Source organism: Perna viridis, chromosome 6 (assembly GCF_037379345.1).
Source record: "Perna viridis isolate PV_CMFRI_1.1 ecotype Kerala chromosome 6, ASM3737934v1, whole genome shotgun sequence".
NCBI lineage: Eukaryota > Metazoa > Mollusca > Bivalvia > Mytilida > Mytilidae > Perna > Perna viridis.
In genome coordinates this window covers 19,269,412-19,288,076 of record NC_142450.1, presented here as the reverse complement: position 1 = coordinate 19,288,076, position 18,665 = coordinate 19,269,412, and positions in this window count along the sequence as shown.

Genomic DNA, 18,665 nt, shown 5'->3' with positions numbered 1-18,665 from the left:
GAAAAGATTCAATACAATTTTGAGTGACTGCGTTTATAATTAAATGAATCAAAAAGTTATTATAAACGCATTCATCTCCCCTATACGTGCAAAATACATTGCCTAATCTTATTCCCATTTCATTTACCCATCAAACATCCATTACAAATTTAAGGCGCTTAAAAGAGCCTTTTAAACAGTCGTTAAACAGAAAATGTTTCAATTTTGTAAGACATCCATGCAACATTGTAGTTGTTTTTGATTTCGTCTATGTTTCCATTTTTTTTGTTTTGCAGACTGCATTGGGGTGAGAAAATTACTCTGAAGCCCTGGCTTTGGTAGACGGAATAGAAGAGAAGATTGGTGATCCATCATAAGAGAGAAATGCGATTCTCCCGCCAATAGCTGCAACATTGTACCTACAATGTGCATGTAAGCTTTTGACGAAACTAAAGGCAATGACGTCAATGCTCGATTACACGGTTTGGAACAGGAAGTTTTCAGAATTCGAAGTTATCTACACCAATGAAGATTATATTTTAATGCAAAAACATGGTTAAATATAAAACAATGAAAGTCATTGTTAAATAATAAAGATGTTCTGTGAAATTGAGACATTCCAATAAAATCAATAATATACCATCTAAAATTTGCATAAGTAGTATCGCCATTGGTTTATGTGCAGGCAGTATAGTAGCGGGTTTAACACCTTTGATGTCTGTTAATTACCATGAACTTCAATGTTTATGGGGAGCGGAGGCAGAAGTTTCCAGTACGACAAAAAAAAAAAAAAAATACTAGAAGAACAGAAGGTCCTTTGAAACCACGACATTTGCTGGTTGAACAAGTTATAGATTGTCCATCAACATCTGATCTTAAGGGTTTGTGGTAGTGGAGAGCCCGAAGTTCTACAAAAGTAAAATATGTAAAAACCAACGTTTAGGTGGTCAGTTGAAAACTCGACAACTAATTGCTATACAAGTTTTAAAATATGAACTGACTATTGTGCAGAAAGCATTTGTTGTAAAAATATAATCCCATATTTAATCCATTTTGTATTGAATTCTACTTCTTCATAACGGCGTTTATAGACCAATTACGCGTCGCTTGTTATTTCTGCATGCCTTTATCGCTCTAACAGCAGTTTCTCAGACTTCCACATCAATTGAAGCAAAATGAAATAATTCTCAACATTCTGATGCCCATTACGTGTTATTATTGGCAATTTATCAATTTATATTCTTCTTCCTCAGTAAACTTTCAAATCAATAATTTTGTCACTATTCTACAATCAATTACCCCTATTTGATGCGATGCATCGGCCGCCAAATGGCTCAATTAACCACTAATCATAACGCTTGAAGCCAAGGGCTCAACGATTATCAGGAATCTAATGGAGAAATTAGATTATAACAAGTAAGGAGTTAATTCCATGCCTCTTGGGAAGGCAGATAAAAGAATTTGACAGTTTTGCCGCGTGAGCTTGGCCAGATATCGGTTATTATGATGTGGAAATCATGATTTGTGTGTCAATGTTCCTTGCCTGGAAATTAAATGTAGGATGAGTAAGCACGCGATGACTTTTGGGCTTTGAAACTTTTTTCTGTATAATGTTCATAGCGACATACTAGGCACTGACATTACAATTATATCTTTACATTATCTCATACTTTCAGGACAGAACACGATTACGTCAAATAAAATAGAAAAAAAAAACTAAAATTTGATCATACAAAAATGATAGCTTTGAAAATATGAAAGGTAATCAGTAGGTAATATACAGTTTATATTCAAGTTCAATCAAACGATAGATTGCAAACTTTCAGTAAATTTCTAGATGATCTTTTAGGGTGTTTACAGAAGTCCCACGCAGTAAACCAAGTTTCGTTTACAAAAAGAAATGTCGTTCATTAGAGATCACAAATTCATCTTTTTCTTTAAAAATGAATGTTGGTTTGTAATTTGTTTAAGTAGTAAGAAGATTATAGCGGTAATCAAAAGAATGTAATCCAGGGACAAAGACCAGACATGGAAAACAGACATACACAACAAAGAACATAAAGTAACTAAAATCATACATACAAAGTAACAAAAGTAAATGAGCAACTCGGACTCCACTAAAAACTTGGAGCATGGACCAGATGCACCGGTAGGGTAAGCGTCCTCTGCTTTTCTAGAAACACCTGCCGAGTTGCTCATAAAAAGTCAAGTCCGGGATAGACAAACGAGGAAAGGAAAACCATGACCCGTTGAACAAATCAGCCCACATGGTGCTGATGGACACACCATAACGATCCACGAGTTCACGATGACGACCATAAAACTTCTGTAGTGATGACTTCAATCTTGTAGCAACATAACCCTGTTCCAGAAGCCCATTCGTTAGAGTTCTAGCGCGATACAAAAAGTCTGCGCAGTCTCGGCAAGCTCTGGCATAACGCATGAGTTGTGATATGAACACTCCATACGCAGGAGCTGAAGGGATGCTGCCACAGATGAAAGGAAAGTTGACAATTCTAAATGAAAAGTCATCACGTTTGTCGTAAAGTTTGGTCAATAGTTTGAATTGAAATGTTCCTAAGAAGATAAATCTAGGGTAAGGGACATAACTCATGAAATCAGTGATATGTTTGTATTATATTCAATTTCACCAAAGCCTTTCAAGCTTTCGTTTTAAGCAGAATAAAATGAATCCAAGTTAATTAGATGCTTACATAAGATTGATGAAAATGCTGAATATAAACCTTCCAATGATCTTTAAGAATAGTGTCCCTTACCCTAGGTCTACCTCCTTAATTCATATGATTTGTTAGGGAAGTTTGAACATATATTCTGAGTGGTCCCCTTTTAGATAAAAACCTTGCTCACTCAGAAATCATAATGTCTTTAACACCATATTGTGACCAAAATATGATGGGATCAATTTGATTTTTACTCTGTAACGCCATATCATGGAATCTTCCCGGTTTCTACTTGGACTCTTAAAAATAATTTGTGGAAATGCTAGAACAGTGGATATAGTTACATTTACATTGATTTTGTTGCTGCTGAAAAGTAAAGAAATGAAAAACTGATTAACCCACAAAGTTAAATATAAAACGTGGCAAAACGAATCTCAAAAGTACCGGATATAATCCTATTAAATTTATGACAGGTACATGTTATCACTTTTTTCAATTTATGTGTCATACTGTGGTAGGAGCGTCTTCGTCTTCACAGTTGGACTTAAGTTGTGCTTGATGGTCCATATCTTTTTGAAGATGCGAAAAACCTCTTTGCTGCCGGCAAGTGTCAGAAAAACACAGTGATAATAAGATACTTGCTTTTGAAAGAGAACATGTATTGGTTTATGGTAATTTAGATTTGCCATTTCAAGAGGTCAATTTAATTGTGCTTACTTTAGTGTAATCTCAAAGTGGGTTAAAAATTGTACGTAAAAGCATCGAAGTCTTTTTTCTCATGTGTACACCATGCAGTAATTTAATAAAAATGGTGTCAATGATGTTTCCAATGAAGGAGGAGAATATACTGTCGATAAGGTCACTCTGTGTGATTTTATTAACATAAAAGGCATGGTCCAAATGAAAAATATTTAGTTCATGTAGCGAAAAACAACAGTCAAAGAATAAGAGAGACAAAAATATTTATACTATAGACAGTACAAAAAACCTAACCAAACAATCAAACAAAAGAAAACATAAAACGACCACCAGAAATAAAAGTAAATTTAGAAAAAAAGTGGAAAAAGCTAGTATACCAACAATGAAAATATTCCAGTTTTGCCAAAATGAGACCACCAAATTTTGTAAAACAATTATCTAACCGCAACCTACAATCACACCATGGTCGAAGTAATTTGGAATGTTTCTATCTGGATCGAAGTTAAGTTATTTGTTGCTTTTTTCGTTCAAGAGAATCGAAAAAGAAGTATGGATGACCTCTTTAATTAGACTAGCAGGTTGTTTTTATCCGTCATATCAGTCGTAGTTTCGCAGCATAATAATATAAAGAAGGTGAAACCCTAAACGCTCCCGAAAAACATATAAATTCAAACACCCAAGTCCTTTCATAATTAGTCAGTCCTGTTATTATTAGCTTCCAAATAGGTACATGTAAATGGGTCATGACATACGGTTTTAATTGTCATAATGCATTATTCTATTATCGTGGTCTGAAATAACTATGGGCCGATAAAGTCCAGCTATGGTAAGGGACTGTGGGTTGTAATGGTCCGAAATGTTTTTGGGTCGAATTGTCCGGTATTGATTACGCCCTTGGGACAAGAATTTTTTTTTTTCAATCACAAAAATCATTAAATCATGTTTCCATATTTGAGTTATCATATGTCTTCTCAGACATGTCCGCTTGCTATTTAATGCTGTTTATAATATGTCCAATTGGGCATATTATAAACAGCATGATTTAATGATTTTTGTTGTGATTGAAAAACAATCCTGGTCCTAAGGGCCTATGCCATTTTCGTAAACATTCGAATGCCATGTTTTTACATGTACCATACATATCTTAGAGAAAGCCCAGATTCGATTTGTATTTAATCATCGAAGCTACATGTAGTTTATGTTTCCTTGACTGGAGTGGTCCTCACTCGCATTTACCAAGTATACGAAAATGAAGCTGCCATTATACTGTTTCAAGCTCCCGATTTTATATGTACAAACCGGATATGGATGCTTTTTCTGTCCATAAGTGTGCATGACCCAGTTGTAAGCCCCCTTCGGGTAGAAATAATAGTATAGATCATAGCACCTTCCCAATGATACAGCCACTGTAAATCGAATCTACCGTGTAGTTATTTCTGAAATTTATTCTTTAGACAAATACATGACATCGTATTTTATTGTAACAATTATCACGGGTATGCATGTTAAAGTAATACAATGTTTTAAAATTGAGAACTTTGTTGTAGTTTCAGAATTCTGAATTTAGGATCACATCAGAAAATACCGCCGAAATGTAAAGAAAAACATGATTTCAGCCAAAAACAAAATTATAAATTGCTTCGTTTCAAATTCATTTGTGGAAGGAGTGTAATCGTATGCTCCATCCATCTGAATATACGTTTAGAAGCGGTTTACATATAAGGCGTCATCTGTAAGAGCTTAATATCATCAAAATGAAGGTTTAAAAAATACACATTTGTGAAAAATATCCCACGTATTTCATCATTTCCCAATCTAAACAACTATAGATATTTGAAGCTGAGGTCATCTCCGATCTTACACCATAGTTTGTTCAAGGTAAACATGCATTCAACATCAACAGTATCGCCATACCTCACCGTAATACAAAGCTTTGTCAACACTGAGTCCAACAACTCTATCAATGGCCTATAATTGTAGTATCATGTCTAGCGTACGATCATCAATAACGTCTTTAATCCCATGTGTCAGGTATTCCACCCATCTTCACATGCAGTCCAACATTCTTTTCAGTTCTTAACTTAACTTTAAAGGTGAGTTTCAATACAAACATTCGGTATTCTCTTATCAAATACCCACCTGTGGATGGTAAACAATATTCCGTCTTCGTGTTGTGGTCAATTGGTTTTCGTATAGACGATTTTAAAAAAATATTTTACGGATTTGATTTTTAAAGGTACTTTAAAGAAATGAAAGTGATATCAAGGGAAGTTGTCTGGATTCGAACAAAAAACATAATCTAGGTATAACGATTAGAGATAGAAAATAGACACATACTAAATACACACACGTGGAAACAAAGTAAACGAGCATTCCGACCTACACTAAAACGATAGAAAAATAGCCCAATATATGCATAGGTTAGTTGCAAAATTTGAGGCAAAAAGACCTAAAGACAGCTCCTTTTTAATTTGGAAATAATTGCACTTCAGTTTAAAAAAAATGATGTTAGTGATAAAAAAATATCTAGCTGTGCCTAATGGTAAGTTTATCTCGCATTAACTTATAGACCTGGGTCTCGATACAGATGCCTAGTTGAGCATTACCTTCTTCCAAATAAAAAGAACTTAACGTCAAATAAATTATCCATGCCATACGACCTAGTAGCATTTCAGATAAGTACAATCGGTCTTACTCAAATAAATGAATCCAAACGTATTTGTTTCCCCAAATGTAACATCAGTCATGCACTTTTAAACTTCTTAAACTCCAAGGAAAATACCAACTGTTTATAACAGCACCACAGTGTGCATACAACTGCCTTTTTTAGACAGATGGTTGAGCAATATCAAGGGCAGATAATCGATCTCCTGGTTTTGTTTATTGATTGATTGTTTGTAGAATTAGCTTTTGCCGATCAATCATTTTGTCAAGTGGTTAGGATGGATCTTTTCAGGTCCTCACATCTTAGTATGACCCCTGTCGTGCCTTGAAATGGAACTGATTTATGTGCGGAGCAACTTTTTAATCCGGATAATTTGTTTTTGTTGTGTCTTCCGTACATCAATCATTTAATTAACTCGTCGATCGTTTACATTGGTGGTATTTTGATTTAAGGGAAAACATTGATAGGTTTTCATTTTCTTTTTGTCTAACTTTCCATCTTCATTGAGAAATTTAAGGGTTCAAAAATTGATATTAATTAGGTCATTATTATAAGTTTCTTCTTTTTTAGGTACAAACAAAGTGTATTCGTCTTTGAGATTCTATTTAATTAGCAGTCTTTGTAAGAATCATGCAAAATCTGAAAAATGTGATACACCCCAAAAAAGGCTACGTATTTTTATTTTTGTAATTAAGTTGTTTTATGGGTCTACACTATGAAATGAGTGATTATTCATTCAAATCTGCCTGCTCTTAGGAGATAATCACATTGAAAATCCAGTAGATTCTATTATATGTGAGCGTCATTTACAGACTTATCTCCCTTAATTTTGAAATCTACAGTGCATTCTATATACTTTTTATCTCCTAAGAGCACGGGTTATATGAAAAACCACGTGTTATTTTCTGTTTACTATGACATTTCAAACAAAATATCAAAAATAAAAATATGTAGGTTTTTTACCCATGAATCACATTTTGCATGATTCTTAGCTGGAGTCCTACTATTAATAAATAATACTTCTGTATTTATCTCTGAAGAACACCATTTTTTAATAGTTCGATATTGCTTTAAAGTCTCATCATGTGATCCTATGAATTTACGAGAATTGGTGCTAAACTCTGTCGAATTCAAAAGCATCGGAAATTGTCTGTTATTGAGTAAAGAATATATAATTCTATTAACGAAATCCTTAATATGAAGATTAAAAAAGAAACGCTTAAAACGCTTAACTATTGCTACACTGCAAGACGTTAAGAACTGGTACCACATAAACAAAATATTCAAATATTCTGATAACTAGGCACCGTTTTGTGTTACCCGGATATTGTGAACTAAATGCAAACCGGTCATAGTATTGAATGATTTCAACTACAGACATTCCGTTCAAATAGACCGAGAATGAGGCTTACAAGCCTATAATCTTACGACATGCATCAAATCTACGTAAAAACGTCTTAGTACATATATAAGGTTAGGACTACTTGTCAATGCCCTAGTAATGGTCAATGTTAAAGTCATAAGAAGAAAAGCCCAACGGGTGATATAAAACACCGTATTAATTTCCCATTATTTATTCTATATGATCTCCGACCATGCTTAACCTTTGACCCACACCGTTTGACCTACTGCCACTTGTACCATACGATTTCATAGAACTATTAGATATATATTTTTCAGACTCGTTCCTCTTCTGTCAGCTTGAGGGGTTCATGTTGCACATCTACAGTTAATACATTCTATAAAATAAAACAATTACCGGTTTGAAATCAAAACGTACCAGTATCACTCTCCTGTAAATAATTATATCCGCAAATTCAGTATCAGTACTTAACCCGCATTTTGACGCAAATTGATAAAAATTCGTGGATTTGTAACGAGGAGTGCTCATTTGCAAAACACATCTCGGACCTTTAACTTCGTCCTCTACCCTTGATGACAGACTCTGCCATACAGAATATGGGAAAAAATAACTAGGCAAGGGTATTACTCCTAACAAATCTGCTAAGCGTTGTACTGTTCTCATTTGCATAAAGAGTTTAGTACTGAGTGTTGGAGAGGTGATTAAGTTTTGAAATGCGTTGCAGACTAATACAAAGTGTACCAGGAATCGGTTATAGGACATGCGCAGGTCTTTGTACCAACAGTCAAATGAAACTCCAAAACCTGAAAGTCAAGGTAGAAAGACGGACAACGGAAAAATAAAAGTGAAGAGCAGGCCGGAGTCCGCGAAAGCTTGGATCTTTCATCAGATAAATGACATATGGTATTTCAGTACTTTTAGACATATAAGTGGTTTACTGTGTATACTAAACACAAGAGAACAACACACAGAATACGATCATTTACAAATTATGTTAATAATAAAATTCCATTAAAGAGCAACAAACTAGATACAACAACGACCGACTGCAGCGTGCAATAGACATATTCATATTTATATAGTTTTTAATGTATCAGTGTATTAGCCGATATAAATGGACGTATTCTTATTTTATCAATGATACTACAACTAGGTTAACACCTGAACTCGTTTCGGTGCTTTAGTAATAAATATTCATAAACTGTAGCAATGGAAGGCCGACAGAGACCTCCTACAAAATCATATACAAAAAAATGTTGCTTTAATCGAACATTGATTTTAAAAAAAAATTCTAGACTGAAATATTTACCAAATCCATTTTCCTTACATTTTAAACAAAAATTTTAGACATTTCTCACAAATTACATCATATTGACGATTTCCATCAATGAGCTAATGGCAAAACTTGTCACTATTTTTTATATCTGTATTTTATGAATAAACCAGCTGCAACGACAGCAAATGCACATGCACATGCACATTAATGTAATCCATACGTTTGCGTGGAATCAAACCAAGTATTATTGGAGCGGTAACCTGCCCATAGCTCTACCAAGATAATGGTAAATGGTATTTTTAAGTTACTCCTTGAGGACCGCCACTTCAGAACAGACTATCGTTCACAACGTTCAGATGTTGCATTTTTAATGTGTTTTTATCTACCTTAAAAGTTGATGTTGATAGTATCTTGGGAATTCAGTGCATGCAGCGCGCCAATAGGGTCTTTGAACCCTGAAGTCATTTCTGTGGCAGAGAGCGTAAATCTTGTACCAGTTTTTTCCGAAGGCGTCCAAACGTAATGTTAGGTTAGCATTAAACTGTGTATCTTTACATCTAAATATTAAAACCATGACGTATCTGTCTTTACATCGAGCATCGAAAGATTAATGGCGTATGAAATAATATTAGATAAATGTAGTATATTTTTGATGAAAACTTGTGATAATGAAATGGTTTCATGTAACAAAAAGGTAATATAAAACGCAGATGCTTTATTTTCCTTTCGGTCTACTTTATGAGAATCAGATTGGCCATTATGTACAAGTTGGTCTTTTAACTGCTCAAAATTTGGTGTCATTTTTAACTAATCAAGATGAACTTGTTTGTTCGGTTGTTCGGAGTCGAAATACACGGGTTTTGGTTTCTTATCTTACAAGGTTGTAGTATCTAGATTGTAGTCATTTTATTCTACACTGTTCATGGATCTTATTTGAAATCTTGGCGTTTCCTTTTTAGTGTAAATAAATGCAAGAAATGTGTGGGACCTTGATAAGTGGGGAATTTGGGGAGGGTCCATATTTGGTTAGAGTTTTGCTATTATGGTGCAAATAATTGGGCTAAAAATGGAGAAAATTAGAACCCGGGACCCCCATTATTTTAAAATATAAATTCCTGACTCGACCCCCCCCCCCTTTTGTTGTAAATTACCGTATTCGCTGCGCTACGTTTACACGCCAGACAATTTAACGTAAAACACCAAAAATGAAAACCACGACATAGGAAACCAAAGTTTTGTAACTATATATCCTGTTATATTATATCAAACCGTTCGCCATTGCCTAGCTTATCGAACGGGTCGTTTTCTTAGCACAAAAGTAGTACATAGAAACATATAAAATAAATATGATCTCCAGCAATTTTCGAATACAAGATCAGCATTAAATCATAGTATACAGGAGAGGGCATACAATGGGAAAATGAAAGAAAAAATATTCGTGAGTATGATGCAAATCTAGAAACACAGATTGAACCATAAAATTTCAAGCTTCCATCTCTTATTACTGCAAGTTCTTAACTTCGAAATTAAATATCGCCATCACTACTACTACTACTACTACTAATAATAATAAAACAAAACTAAGACTTCAAATGAAAAGTCTATTCCCCTATGAACAGCTTTAATAACCTAAGTTAATTTCCAAATTACGTATGGAGTTTTATTTTGATCTATTTCTAAAAGCTGAAGTAGCTAGTTTGTAATGGACTAGTACACATGTATTTCATTGTTCTCTTTAACTTTACCAGCCTTAACCATTGCGTATTGTGTATATTACCAATACAGTGTACGTGTTAAACGCTTTTGGACATAATCAAACCAAATGTGACATTATACATCTTTCAATGAAACCCACAAGTAACTCCCACACCCATAAAAAATTCTAGCAACATCCCGGTGCAATACAGGTTAAAATAGTTTTAGGCCTTTTAATGTCAATTTCAAAACCTGAAATGAGCATAAACAGAGCCGAAACACCAATTAATCGATGGGCCATCATAAACCTATCCATCTTTTTGCACGTGTATCGAATAAAATCCATCGTGTAATCTTAATTTAATTTCAATTTATCATCAAAACGTCGTTATCAATAGGACTATACTGTGACATATAAAAATACCAACCTAAAAAGGTAGGCGCAAAATGCAACGATTGAGGAAATGCAGGGCAATTAATCATTTTGATTTTTGATAAAACATGCATATAATGTTTGAAATTTTCTCCCGAAGGTAAAATAAACTTTAGGTTTTCTAATTAGCTAAAAGGAGAGTTTTGAGAAATCGAATAAAAATACAGACGCAGATCAATTGAAACAATGTTCAGTGTAAAACGAGTATTGAGCTTTTGCATGGTAAATTGATACTTTAAATTTATGTCATTTATTGTTAGAAGAAAAAAAAAACAGTCATGTCGATTAAAACATCATGGTTCGACGTAATATTTTGTTCCCGTTTGTAATCAGAAATATTATAAACATAAACTTCAAGTATGCAGGCAAGCATGCGATCGGGTTCCCTTTATACAGTCAGATGGACGAACGAATGAAAGACCACACGTACGTAGACCATTACATTAGATCCCCATATGGTATTTAAATAGCAACAGTAGTAACAGAACCCGATCATCAACATTTCAACCGATCTGTTTTAATTACTAGTGAATTGAATTGAAAACAAATTCTAATCATAATGATATTTGAGTGTGTGTAGCAGTTTTAGAAATAAGCAATCATTATCGTAATGATTAACCAAAGAAGAACACGATACAGGTCTGATATTTTGTTGATGGAAAAACAAATTTTTCATGAGCTTGAGAAGATACAATGATAGTATGAATTGCCTCCCTTTTATCGTATGCATAGAAATTCACGAACACAGAAAAATGCTGATTGATTGATTGTTGGGGTTTAGAGCCCGAGCAGAAACATTTCAGCTGTATCCAGGCGAAAAGCACGATTTTCATATGAATGCTGATTCTGAATTAGAAACAATGTCTTGAATGCACCCTTTGTTTTTTTAGGAAAAAAATAATACTGCTCGATAGTGTACAGATCTTTCGACGAATTAAAATAAAGACGAAAACAGAGCAACGACGATGAGTCCAAAGAAATGAAGATGTGATCAAGGTGCTGTTTGTCAGAGTAAAAGTTCAATGCTTTTTAAAGGGTTGCTAGGTAACCAGAAGAGGAAGCTATGATCTATAAATGATAAGTTATTTATTTGAAAATTGCCTTGAATCACTTAATGTTGCAAAGTAAACTTTGAAAATTGAATACTGAATTAAATGTAACAATTTTCGTAGATTAGGGAGAATATATTCATGGATTCTTTAATTTGTGGTTTCGTGGTTTTTAGTATACACATCATTGGGAATCTCCTTTTCGTTATGAACGTTTGGCTCACCCACGAAAACCACGAAAATTAGTACGCAACTTACACAGTAGTAATTAACATCTGGAGAGAGACTAATTCTAATTATTTAGAACAAGGATATCATTTAGAAAGTATAAACATTAACTTTGAAAATATCACAATGGTCAGGTATATTTTGAATTGCCCTGTTAGCTAAGTTAATTTTCTGATTAACTATGCACGTACCACCAACGGGCTGATGTTGCATTGTGCAAGTGTATCTTCTCTACGAAAAATTTCAATTTTTTCCATCTTTTGACGATTTTTAATGTTTAGATGTATCATGCGTATTAAATATAAGATGCAGTTGATGCAGAAACGCCATTTTGAAATCTCACGACCCTTAGTTTAATAAAAAAAAACCCGGATAACGTAAACAAAACAGATGTACACAAACACATGTAATATGTTTTAGATCAACGCGAACCTTCATCAACACAAAATTCTACCAAAAATATCTCGAATCCATCAAGGATATTTTGGGGTTAAAGAACAATATACAAACAGACGGACAGACAGTAAAAAATAACATATGCACGACAAAAGAATTTATAAAGTAACAAAACACTTTCAAAGCAACACATATCATATCTTTCTACCGTGTTAAACTCTATTTGAATATGACAACGCCACGTTTAATTCGTTTAACTGATTAACACTGAAATATCATGATTAACCACTAATTAAAGTCAATAGTGCTTTAGGCCCAACAATTATCGTATCTTTAATGGAAATAAGCTATTATGAAACCCAAGGCGTTAATTAGTGGTGTTGAGGGAAGCTGATAAGATGCTTAGTTTGACCCCAGGGATGCGACCAATAATTTAATATAGATTTATTGTGGATTTATCGTTTCGCGTGAGTCGATTGTCGAGGTTTGCTAAAATGTCTGAATTCTGCATGCTTTAAGGTGTTGACATGAAACAAAGCATGATGTCTTAAAGTTTAAATTATATATTACCAAATAGAAATTAAAATCTTGCAAAAACTAAATTAAATTTATTCATGAAGATAAACTTTTGAAAATGTAGCTTTTGGGACATGCTTAATTTAGAAAAAAATGTTACCGTGCATAACGCTGTTGTAACTAATCATTTTAGTACGATGGGAGAAATACAAATGCAGATCATTCTGATTCCATGGATTAAACACGTTAGGAATTTTTGTAGGCAGAGAACACGCATTTTACTTAAGAAGTTAAAATTCATCTGGATACAAATATAAGAAAAAAAATACCATCATAACGATGTTGAATACATTGATTTTAAAAATGTAAATAAAATACCAAATATATTGAACATATCTACACGTTGCGGTAAAAAGACGTCAAGACGAAGCAAAGATATGGACAAGTTGGACTAAGTATATATCTGACAAAAACATATACGTTTTAAAAATTGATATTAAAGAAACTTCTTATTTTCCAAGAACACCCTTTCGTCCCATTTAGATTACTGTTGTTCTTAACCTTGATCCAGGGGACACGAACGAAGCAGTTTGTACTGAATTCCATTCGAATTTCATAAAGCATGATTTTCTTACCGGAAAACCAGGTTTTTGCTTATCTATTGACAACTGCCTAATATTGTATATTATGTCTATTTCTGTATTCTTGCATTTCTCGTACTGTCTTTCATGCTGTAAACTACTTCTACCTTTGGAAATGCACAGTGCACTTAAATTAAAGGTTATAAGCGACATCTTAAATGGGAATCCAAACGTAAAAGGGGTCTATTTTATCACTAATAAGACAACGGAATTCAGTAGTTTCTTGATGTAGTTGTTAAACATACTATATAAACAAGATGGACAACAATTAGATGCGTACAGCTCCAATATCCAAACATCTGAATGCTACTACAATATGAAATAAATCAGTAGTATTTAGAATATAAAAATAGGAGATGTGGTATGATTGCCAGATGAAGATCTTTTTAAGACATGCTTACCCATCCTGGGCACCTGATGTTATTACAGTTCTTTCGAGGGTGTTCATATCTCAAGTGCTTTATTTTTGATATGTCATCTTTTCTTATCGTCGGCTTGTTTTAATAAACAATATGTGTGAAATGTGTTTTCAATTCAAGGCGTTCATTTCCTTCTAATAATAGTACAAAAGATACTCCTGAACGCGGGTAAATTGCGACGGGAGAGATAGTCAATGAGGCTATATACACTTAAAAAAACCCCAAAAAAAACCAAAAAAAAAACAAAAAAACAAAAAAACTATAAACATTTTTTTCATATACACCTTATTAATAACTATACTCGGTTTCAAGACTTGTTCGTACAAATTTTCTGGCATCCTTATTATTTCCAACTTTATTCATTAATGAAGCTGGCTAGGGTCTTTTACATCTTTATTATTGGTATGAGGTTTGACCATCATTGAAGACCGTATTGTGACCTGTTGATTTTTAATTAATCGTTGCTTGGTTAGTGGTGGATAACTGTCTCATTGACAATCATACCAAATCTCACTGGTTTATATTCTAGACCCTAATGTTAGACATTTGGAAGAGTAATCAAGGGAACCAAGATTATAGCGGTAATCAAAAGAATGTAATCCAGGGACAAAGACCAGACATGGAAAACACAATACACAACAAAGAACATAAAGTAACTAAAATCAAACATACAAAGTAACAAAAGCAAATAAGCAACTCGGATTCCACTAAAAACTGGGAGCATGGACCAGGTGCACCGGTAGGGTAAGCGTCCTTTGTTTTTCTAGAAACACCCGCCGAGTTGCTCATAAAAATCATATCCGGGATAGACAAACGAGGAAAGGAAAATATCCAATCATGATTATTGTCAAAATTCAATAACATTAAAACCTTTGATTATTCCACACTTTATACTACAATTCCACAATTGCCTTTGAAAATCAACTTCAAAACATCATACATTGCTGCCTTTCCACAAAAGAAAGAAAACCAAGTCACAAATATATGGAAATCGACAGAAATGCTTCAAATTGTGTTAAAATTTAGTAAAAAGTAAATATAAATATTTTGATATAGTAAAGTGGAGTTTGTCAATTGTAGTTGCAGATATAGTTTAACAAAAAGAACGGCTCTTTGCTGGATTTTTTTAACTTCAGTTTCCACTTCATAGATGACGTTCTATTAATAATTAATCCGTATAATACGTATACATTGGATCTGTCTGAAAGAAATTGAGGTAGAAAAAAAAAATCAGACATTCAGACGTCTGCCTATTTATTATAGACCAACGCGAAAGAGGAAGACCTATAACATAACGACAAACTCAATAACTTCTCATTTTCTATTTGTTGTGACAACATTCTATCAGCCTTTGCGTATGGATATTTTATGTCACAGCGCTAACACTATGACAGAATATACCGAAGCTACAAAGATATATTTTCCGTCTTCAGCATCTTACAATGAAGTAATGGAATAAAGAAGACTACCTTGTTACAAGACTAGCGCCATCAATTCAAAAACATTAGCATCGACATGAAGAACGTTATGCAGTGCCCATTTACACCACGTAAACAGTTTTCCTATAATGTCTTGGTTGCCTGTTTCTTTTTAACCTGAATCAGACATCGTAAGAGCAAATTGGCAGGTGGTTCTAGAAAAACAGAGGACCTTTTCCCCACCGATAACTCTGGTCATTACTCCCAGGTTTTAGGGGAGTCCTGGTTGCTCCTCTGTTTTAGATTCTGTGTATTCCTTTATTTTATTTATGATATATATGGTGTTTTGCATGTTTTTTGTTCAATCTTTGCTTGCAGGTTATAAATGAAATGTTTCTCGATTTAATCATAGACCTCTTTTTGAATTGATCTGTTCTGATCTATATGTTATAAACTGAAGCATATCTCATCTTTCATTATTACTTCCTTATATTAAGGATCATTACAGTAAACGCAGTTGAGGTTAATGCCAAGTTACGTAACATTCTGTTAAGTTTTCCGTTATTCGGTCATCCCAACGTTTTATCGGTTGTAATTATTATATGTTTTTTTAAATCATAAACAACTATTTATCATTTCAATTTTCACCATGAATTCAGCTTTTGTTGTCGATTTCAAAAACGGCGTAATTGTAATATTGATTAGAAGTTATAACGTCAAGTAAAATTGAATTCTGACGTCATCAATTACAACTAACGCCATTCAAAGAATCCTTTGTGAAATTGACTGCCGATATTTTCATTTTATTTCATTCAAGCTCATTCAAGCAAAACTTTCCTTAAATACTGAATAAAAGTTTACCCTTATTATTGGGTTTCGGTTTCTTTTTTCCTTAATACACACATTACTATTATTCTAACACTTGGTTTCTTAAATATAGTATAAGGATATTTCACAGGACTGGTGATACCAATGCAAACACAATACGTTAAAGCAATTTTGTGAGAAATCCTCATGCCAAATTACCACCTGCGGGTTAGCAAATAGTATTCCCCATCACATTGTTAGCAAAGCACTTTGAAATCCTTTGCAGATCGACGAAGCATAAAAGTTATCCTCGCTGTACGTGTCTGTCCTTTTGTGTTTACCAAAGTGATGAAATAAATTAGAAATGTGTTTATATTTGTTAAGTTACAAAAAGGATACTTTTTTGTCCTTGACTTCTATGTATATGAGAAAAAGATGAATTTGAGTTAAGATAAAATTCGGAATCTCAATTGTAAACCTAACGGAGTCAACACTTTGTATCAAAATTATGTGACGGATGCCTATTTCAATGTTTTAAATGTTAGTATATTTTGTTTTACACTAAAATGCATCCCTAAGTCGATTTGTCAGCAGACAATCTAGGTTATATTCCTGTTTGATATTAAATCTATGTTTATTTGACCTACAGTTTTACTGTAAAAGTAGGCTTATGACCTAGTCTTTGAAAGATACAACTGTTTTTTTATACTTGAAAATTGACATTGAAGTGTAAAAACAATTTTTGTGGGGAAATAAATTTTCGTAGTTCAAATTCAAATTTTCAACCAAAAGTATAATTCCAGTTTAAAACTTAAATGCATAATTTCGAGTTAAAATTCCACGAATTTCGGAAATGAACACCAAATTATGAACCTAAAAGTGATACACTAGTTTATGCTCAGTGGTATCTGTTTATGATATAGATGTCTTAGTTTAAAAGTCACCAACAAACACATTGGAATCAAGAAGCATAAAATGGGTTTTGAAAACATACGTGTTAGAAAATCGTGAAATGTGAAAAAAAATAAAAATAAAAAAAATACATTTATGACATCAACAGTTAAAATTCGATATGTTTTTACAAAAAAAAAGTTTTAAAAGCGCAATAAAAACTTGAAATACATTAGAATTAGGCAATATGTTTAATGTAATCGGTCATAAAACGGTTCTCTGAATTTTGTGCATTTTCCAGACTATAAAACACAACAAAAACGAACTGAAAAGACAATATTTACAACTCAGGTTTGTAAGGATGTATATAGAGCTTGAATAACTTAAAAAATCCCACCCATTACCAACAAACTATATCATTTTGTCATTTTCATCAAACAGTTATTAGGGATTAAAGTAGGTTTAATGCTTTCACAAACAAAAACTGTCTAAATATTTAAATACTGGATTCTAGTATTCTAGTGTGTAGAACATTATTCAATTTACTTTGTATGGTTTTACCTTTAGTAGCGAGTGATAAAAGCTACTATAATTATGAATAAAAAATATGTAAATTGCTGTGTAAGTTATCTTATTACCACAGCTGGTCGTTCAAAAATATTATCCCACCATTTTATCAATAAGAAGTAACTGTTAGTTCTACCATGAAAATGAAAGCAACGTATAGAAATATCCAACTAACAAATAGATACACGAAATCAACCTGAAAACATTCAACTTATAATCTTGTTTATACAAAATTGGAATAAAGTGCACCATCTTCATTTGATGTCGAACGAATAAGAAATATGGACATAATTATATAACGGGTGCAAATTTAACGAATCTTGTATACATATCAAGGACATACAAAAAACTATTAAACTATCATAATTATAAATTAATTAATCAAATGTCATCAGCACTTATACTAACTTTCGTTCTAGAAAAATATATTTTGAGATCGAAATATGTAATATTAAACTGGAAATACACTTAAAAATACTTTAAAAAATATACAAAAATATTCTTAATTGCATGGAATATTTGTGCTCCTGGTGCTCTAAATCCGTTGGAAGCTATTTGAAACCTTATTGCAGTAACATTTGAATATTCAATACTATTACATGCCAGCTTAATTTCATAAATCCTGTTACATGGCAAATTTTGTGTGCACATTTGACATTTTCATCATGACGATTATGCGCACCCGTGGTGCGTTGAATTATGTTGACATTTTTATTGAGCACCATTATATACCTCCCGTGCGGTATTTACCACATTGTCATTGAGAATCATAAAAAAGAAACATTTGAAGCCACAACTTCTTATTGCAAGTTCCAATGTAAGTTACATAGTTGTGTAAAGCATTAAAATATTACAAGTTGTATTTTTTATCTTTTGATAATGTGTTTTAAAAAAGAAATTTAGAGAAGACATAGGATAAAAAGATAGCAGAACGAACTGAGT